Source organism: Uranotaenia lowii, chromosome 1 (genome assembly GCF_029784155.1).
Source record: "Uranotaenia lowii strain MFRU-FL chromosome 1, ASM2978415v1, whole genome shotgun sequence".
Taxonomy (NCBI): domain Eukaryota; kingdom Metazoa; phylum Arthropoda; class Insecta; order Diptera; family Culicidae; genus Uranotaenia; species Uranotaenia lowii.
Window position 1 is genome coordinate 183,666,420 of NC_073691.1, and position 6,351 is coordinate 183,672,770.

The 6,351-nt window shown below is 39.6% G+C and overlaps 1 long non-coding RNA gene across 1 annotated transcript; it reads right to left on the minus strand.

The window, feature by feature from the left end:
• Positions 1-2,094: 2,094 nt before the first annotated feature.
• On the minus strand, positions 2,095-2,407 carry LOC129738613 (uncharacterized). The gene is made up of 3 exons (XR_008735575.1): positions 2,355-2,407; positions 2,230-2,300; positions 2,095-2,160 (listed from the first exon to the last, which is right to left on the minus strand). It is a non-coding gene; the product is annotated as an uncharacterized LOC129738613 (long non-coding RNA).
• Positions 2,408-6,351: the final 3,944 nt, after the last annotated feature.

The following is a 6,351-nucleotide window of genomic DNA, read 5'->3' on the forward strand; positions in this document are numbered from 1 at the left end:
TATGAGAAGATAGTACAACAATATGTTTGCTTTCCGTCAAACCAGGACTGGGTGGCCAGGAAAAAAGAAGATAAAAAAATTAAACCAATTCCGGTTGTCCTCTTTTTTGCAAACTATCCAACAATGGCTATCGCCACGGTCGGTCTAAGAGTGGGTCGCTAGCAGTTGTTTACATTTCATGGATCAAATCCTTATAACGGTGATCAAAACTTCCTGTTTTCCCCCGGAATGTTTATCTACCGAAATCCGAAAATAAAGCCATAATAATATGCAAATACAGTTAGTTACCCCCGAAGGTTGGCCTTTTATTGACACTTCCGATGGAAAAAGAAATCTATTTCGGGGAAACCATCTATTTGGAGCTGCCGAATTTTAGATGATGTGTGGGGAGTTTTGGTTTCCGATCCAAATGGGAGAGAAAATTCCAGGAATCCACACGGAAGCGTGTAATCAAGTCCGAAATACTGTCAATCCAAACGTAGCGTAGGACGTCACAGTGAAATGATTGACTTGATTTTCATGTCTTTAGGAACAGCAACCCTCTAAAAACAGTTCGCTCTTGGAGATCAACTTGATCGGTCGATGATCTGGTGTTCGAGCTGCTTAGTTCAGTTATAATCGGTTTATATTCATCGAAAGTTGAGCGAACTTTTGTTTTGGTGGCATCTTACAGTTTTGGGTTTTTATTCTTGAGTGGCTTCTATAGTTGGTGGTAAAACAAGGACATTCAGTCGTGTAATTGTGGTTTGTGATTAACGGTTAAAACAAAAATCACGTGGTTCCATTGGAATCCATTGTGGGCCTGTATTAATTGTGCTCCAGAAACTCTCAATTAGTTAAGTGAGAGAATTCTCTCGTGGCAGTGCTACCAGCTTTTCATGCGGCTAAGTAATTGCTTTACAACGGTACCTTAAGCCTTCGTTGTTGAGCTGTATTGAGGGAAAAGGGTAGTGGTTTACATCGTCAACCGCGACCGTGAGATGGCCACTGGCCAGTCTCACGGGTTAGGAGGTCCATCTACTCCTCCTGACCCCGGAACGAGCAAGAAACCCCCAATGTGGAATTTGAACCCTGTTTCCGTCTCGAAAACTGTCAATGGAAGTTTTGCCGACCGCAAAGTGCCTGTGTGGATGGACCCTATCAATGGTGAACTTAAAATTCTTGTTATGAGAAATGCTAATGCACAAGAAAATCTTCCCGATTGTGGAGAATAAGGTGAAAGATAAGAATCAAGTTTATTTGCCCTCATATAAACTTGATTCTTATCTTTCACCTTATTCTCCGAGAGTACACGACACCGATGACCCATTCTTAATCCGGAAATCTTTTGAAGAGGCTGTCGGTGCGATCGAGGATGCCCGTCCTGAAGCCAAAGGTTCCCGCTATGTTTTAAAAGTAAGGCAGAGCCGACAAATACAGAAGCTGCTCACTCTAAAAATACTTATCGACGGTACGCAAATTGCAGTGAATTACCACGAATCTCTGAATATCAGAAAATGTATCATTAATTCTCAGTACGGGCTGGGAATGACCGATTTGGAGATAAAGGAAGCTCTTGTTTCTTCTCGGGTTGTCGAAGCCAAACGTTTTCTCAAAAAAGATCCGAAAAATAGTTCGAATTTGCTGCCAACTTCCACCATCCTCTTAACCATACAAAGTACTGAGTGTTGTACCTGAGTATGTTTTGTTTGGTTACCTGAAAATATATACTCGCCCATATTATCCTAGCCCCTTGCAATGTGCCGTATGTCTGCAATTTGGGCACAGTAAAAAAATCTGTAAAAATAAGATTATATGCTCGGAGTGCTCTCAGGAGCATGAAACTTCTGCTGATCAACCTTGTCGAGCTGAACTCCACTGTGTGAATCGTAGTGGCCCGCATAGCTCAAGGTCAAGGATCTGCCCTTGTTCTCGGTACGATGACAAGACAGTAGATTCCGTTAATTTGAACGTTTTTATTGATGATCGTTAAATTATACCTGCAACCGATATCGTACTATTACAAATTATGTTTCATGTGCTATTATAAGAATATTGCAATGTTTGCATCCAGCATTATTTATTTGTGTTTACATTCTGTAGTTTGTGTTGTACTTACGTTTAGTGCCTACTTTACGTGGATAGTCTTGTTGTCGTCCTGAACGTTATTTGTTGTGTAAACTGTGATTTTTAAAAACCATTTTTTAATTGAATTACGTAAACACTAATTTTGTAAGTTTTGTATGTTACCTGATCGGTGCCTTGTTTTGTACAACACGTATATCTTTTCTGATAATAGCCGAACAATCTGTGATAGCAAACTGTGATAACTAGGTTAGATTTACAATTTTAAATCATACAAATTTCTTGTTTACCTTTTGTAACTAATAACACTAATAGCCGAACAATCTGTGATAGCAAACTTCGAAATTGTATAATAGTGACTGTAAGATATTTGAATAAGTTATATAAATATAGACTTTTAGAGTGAAATAAACCTGTTAATCACCTTATGGATTCGATCGCTTTTTCTTACTATTTTTATACTATACTACCGGAAGGCTCACCTTGACAGCTCATACCAACCATTGGAGTCGTATCTCGGTGGGGTTCTTTTGGTAGCGGAGGTGCGTTCGTACATGACGGAACACTCCCCCCCCCAGTACGCAGGAACCATTTCCGAGCGAACTATGCTTTGCACCGACGTCCAAAACTGCCAACTTCACAGCCGGCCGTTCGTAGATATTATGAAGAGTTCGCACTGTTGCACTGCGCACCTGGCCATTTTTAAGGTTGATACTTGTAACCCGTCCCTTGGGCCACGTATTCCTGGGAAGATCTGGATCAACGATGACTACAATATCACCAACTTCAATCGGCTTCACCGGATAATGCCACTTGGTTCGGCGGTTTATTGTCGGTAGATATTCGTTAAGCCATCTTTTCCAGAAAAAGTTTGCGTAAATTTGCGAGGTCTTCCAGCTGTTCTTTAACGTAGCGAGGCTTTCATGGTACGGTACAAGTGGCTTAGATCCGTTCGAAGATCCCAACAAAAAATGATTAGGCGTCAAAGCTTCACTTTCGATGTCGTCGATTGGAACGTAAGTAAGCGGCCGTGAATTGATTATATTTTCGACTTCTAGTAGGCCGTTTCGCAGAACTTCATCTGTAGGAAGTCGAGGAAGTTTGATGTTGGTCAATACCTTTTTGACTGATTGCACCAATCTCTCCCAGCTTCCTCCCATGTGAGGACTACTAGGAGGTAGAAATGTCCATTTCGTGTCAGATGTTTCGAATTCCGCCATAAGCTTATCTTGGTCAAGCAGTCGTAGATTTTCCATCAGCTCACGGTTCGCACCGATAAAGTTTGTGCCGCGATCACTGAATATTTCCAACGGTATTCCACGTCTAGCCATGAAGTTCCGTAAAGCCATAATACAGGAGCTAGTGTTTAAAGAGTGCGCAATCTCGATGTGGACAGCCCTGACAACTAAACACGTTATTAACATTCCCCATCTTTTTTCTACTCTTCTACCTACTATAACTTGCATTGGGCCAAAATAATCGACGCCAGTGTATGTAAAAGGCATGGAATAAGCAGCCATTCTGGCTAGTGGTAGATCAGCCATAGCTGGTGGTTGCGGAGAGGCTCGATTATTCTTGCAGGTTTGACATTCATTTCGGATTTTGTAACAAACCCTACGCAGTTGTGGAATTCTATATTTTTGTCGAAGCTTGTTTACAACTGCTTTGTGATGAAGATGGTGGTAGCGCTCATGCATGAAACGTACGATCAGTGTTGTAACGTGGTGAGTTTTTGGAAGGATTATTGGATGAACGGCAGGAGTGGGAATATATGGACAGCCAGTCATTCTTCCTTGCATTCGTAATATTCCGTGTTCATCAACAAAGGGGGATAGATTATAAAGCTTACTTTTTCTTGGTAAAGACTTTCCATTCGGTTCGGATAATAGCGAAATTTCCATTCGAAATTCATCGAACTGCACCTGTCGATAGATGCATCTCTCTGCTGCCAGAAGTTCTTGTTGTTTAAGAAAGCCGGTCGTAGGGTCACCACGCGAAAACCTCGCACAAAAATTCCTAACATAGCGTACAACAAAAGCTGTGCTTCGTACAAGTTTCCACCAGTTTGAAAAATTGATGACATTGAACAAAGGTTCTCGAATCGAGTGCAGGTTGGTTACATGTTGTATTTCATTGATCGTGGTCCCATGGTCAACAGGTTGTTCAGGACATAGGTGTGGTTGTTGCCATAAGAATGCAGGTCCTTTGAACCAACGACTAGAAGAGGTTATGTCGGGTAATCTTTGCCATTTGGTGCCATCATCAGCCACATTTTCCTTCGTAGGAACCCAATTCCATTCTTTTAACTCAGAGTGTTCTAGTATTTCGCTTACTCTTGGAGCAACGAACTTGCTATACCTACGATGATCCGAACGGAGCCAGCATAGAACATCTCTCGAGTCCGTCCAAAAAAATCGCGATCGAATAGGTATTCTGTGGCTTTCTTCTATATTTTTCGCTAAGCGCACTCATATAACGGCTCCTTGGAGCTCGAGACGGGGTATCGAGATGTATCGCAGAGGGGCGACGCGTGTTTTTGCCGTAATAAGAGAGCATTCAATTTCTTCACCTTCTTCAAAGCGAAAAAACGCGACAGCAGCGTAACCGTTCTCGCTAGCGTCCACAAACACATGCACGGTGTGCCAAAATACGTTATTAAAAATAAAAAATGACCACCAAAACGGCGCTCGACATTCGAAAGATACAGTATTCAGGCATCTATCCTGAAAATTTGGAAATGTTTCATCGGGCTTTTTTTGAAATTAGAGCGATTTTAAATTTCAAGTCAATTTGCATGAGATTTCCAATGGGGCTTTTCGACCTTATGTTCTATGACCATGGATTTTTCTGACTACACATATTTTATGACAATAACCCAGTTCAATGACTTTATAGAAAATTTCGTGCCCGACAACTTTGTGGAAGACTGGAAAACGATTTGAGTTGATCCTGAAAAGTTATTGGCAATTTTCTAAAACTTTATTTGACTGATTGAAATTATCCATGTTTCTTAAGTTTTTTTCAATTCCGCTTCACTTAAAAGCGAATATCTTTCCAGGCGTAGTTTGAATCAATTTTGGGTCTTCTACCATTTTTTTTCGTGCTTAAAATGTGCTTAATCGACCAAGTTAAATAGCATAATATTAGTTTAAGAAATGTCATTTTTGATTACCTTCTTGGATTCAAGTATAAAAATAAACGATATTTTTTTATTTAAAATTATAAATCAACACAGATGACGACTGTTATAGTCCACTACAGCATTTAAGAGATGATCATAGTACAACTTCGATGTATCGGGGGTTTGATATCGTTTCCATGTTTCTGAAAAATCATGATGAACACTCCCCGAGTCTTGCTCTCCAAATACACTCAGCGATTTTCCGGTGTATTCGCAAAAATCCTTTACATGGAATCGTAGAATGTGTAATTTGAAAGAGTTTGGCAGTTTAAGTGGATTAAATAATTTGATGTTATTATACTATAAGGCTAATGTTCATAACTATTCCTAAAATACCTTCGAACACCGCCATCCTTGAAACGTTCAGAATTGGACTGCTGTCCCAGTGAAATCACCGACAAAGTATCGTAAACTGGGGAACTTTGATCACTTTTTTCATTCATTTTTGAATATTTTAGAAGGGGTTGCTTTTTCGTTACACCTAAAAGTTTTAAAAACAACTACTGAGGTGAAAAGTATAAAACATGATCATTGATTGCAGTAAATTCAAACGACATTGGTGATTATAATTAAATGTTTTTTTACAAAACCAGATTTCAGTTATTTTAACTTTTTACTTAGTTAATGATGATTATCTGCAAAAATTTCATGTTGATCAAAGTTCCCCCAGTTTACGGTAATTTTAAAAGAACCACCTCCACTGTCCATTACAAATTTAAAAATTAGTTCTTCATCAGTCATATTTCGCGTGTCTCGATTCTTTTCAATAATTTCTTTTACATCGACGCAGTATACTACGGGTGCTTCTTTGACGCTTTCGTTTCCTCCCATATCACCCATCTTCTTGATTTCGAAGAAATCCTTTAATTGCCGGTTATATGAGCCTAACTTTTCTTTAAGATTAGGTTCAAAATTGATACCCATTTTACGAAAGTTTCGTGTAATACTAAGGGTTTTCCTCACGCTTAAGTTGTTGTCAACTTTCATTTCGAACACATTCTGGGCAGATACAGAAGCAGTTGGTTTCAAAGAGCTGTGAGCTCATATGATGACTATTACCCATAGATTTACTATTACATACACATTTGTGCTGAAAATTCTATCCC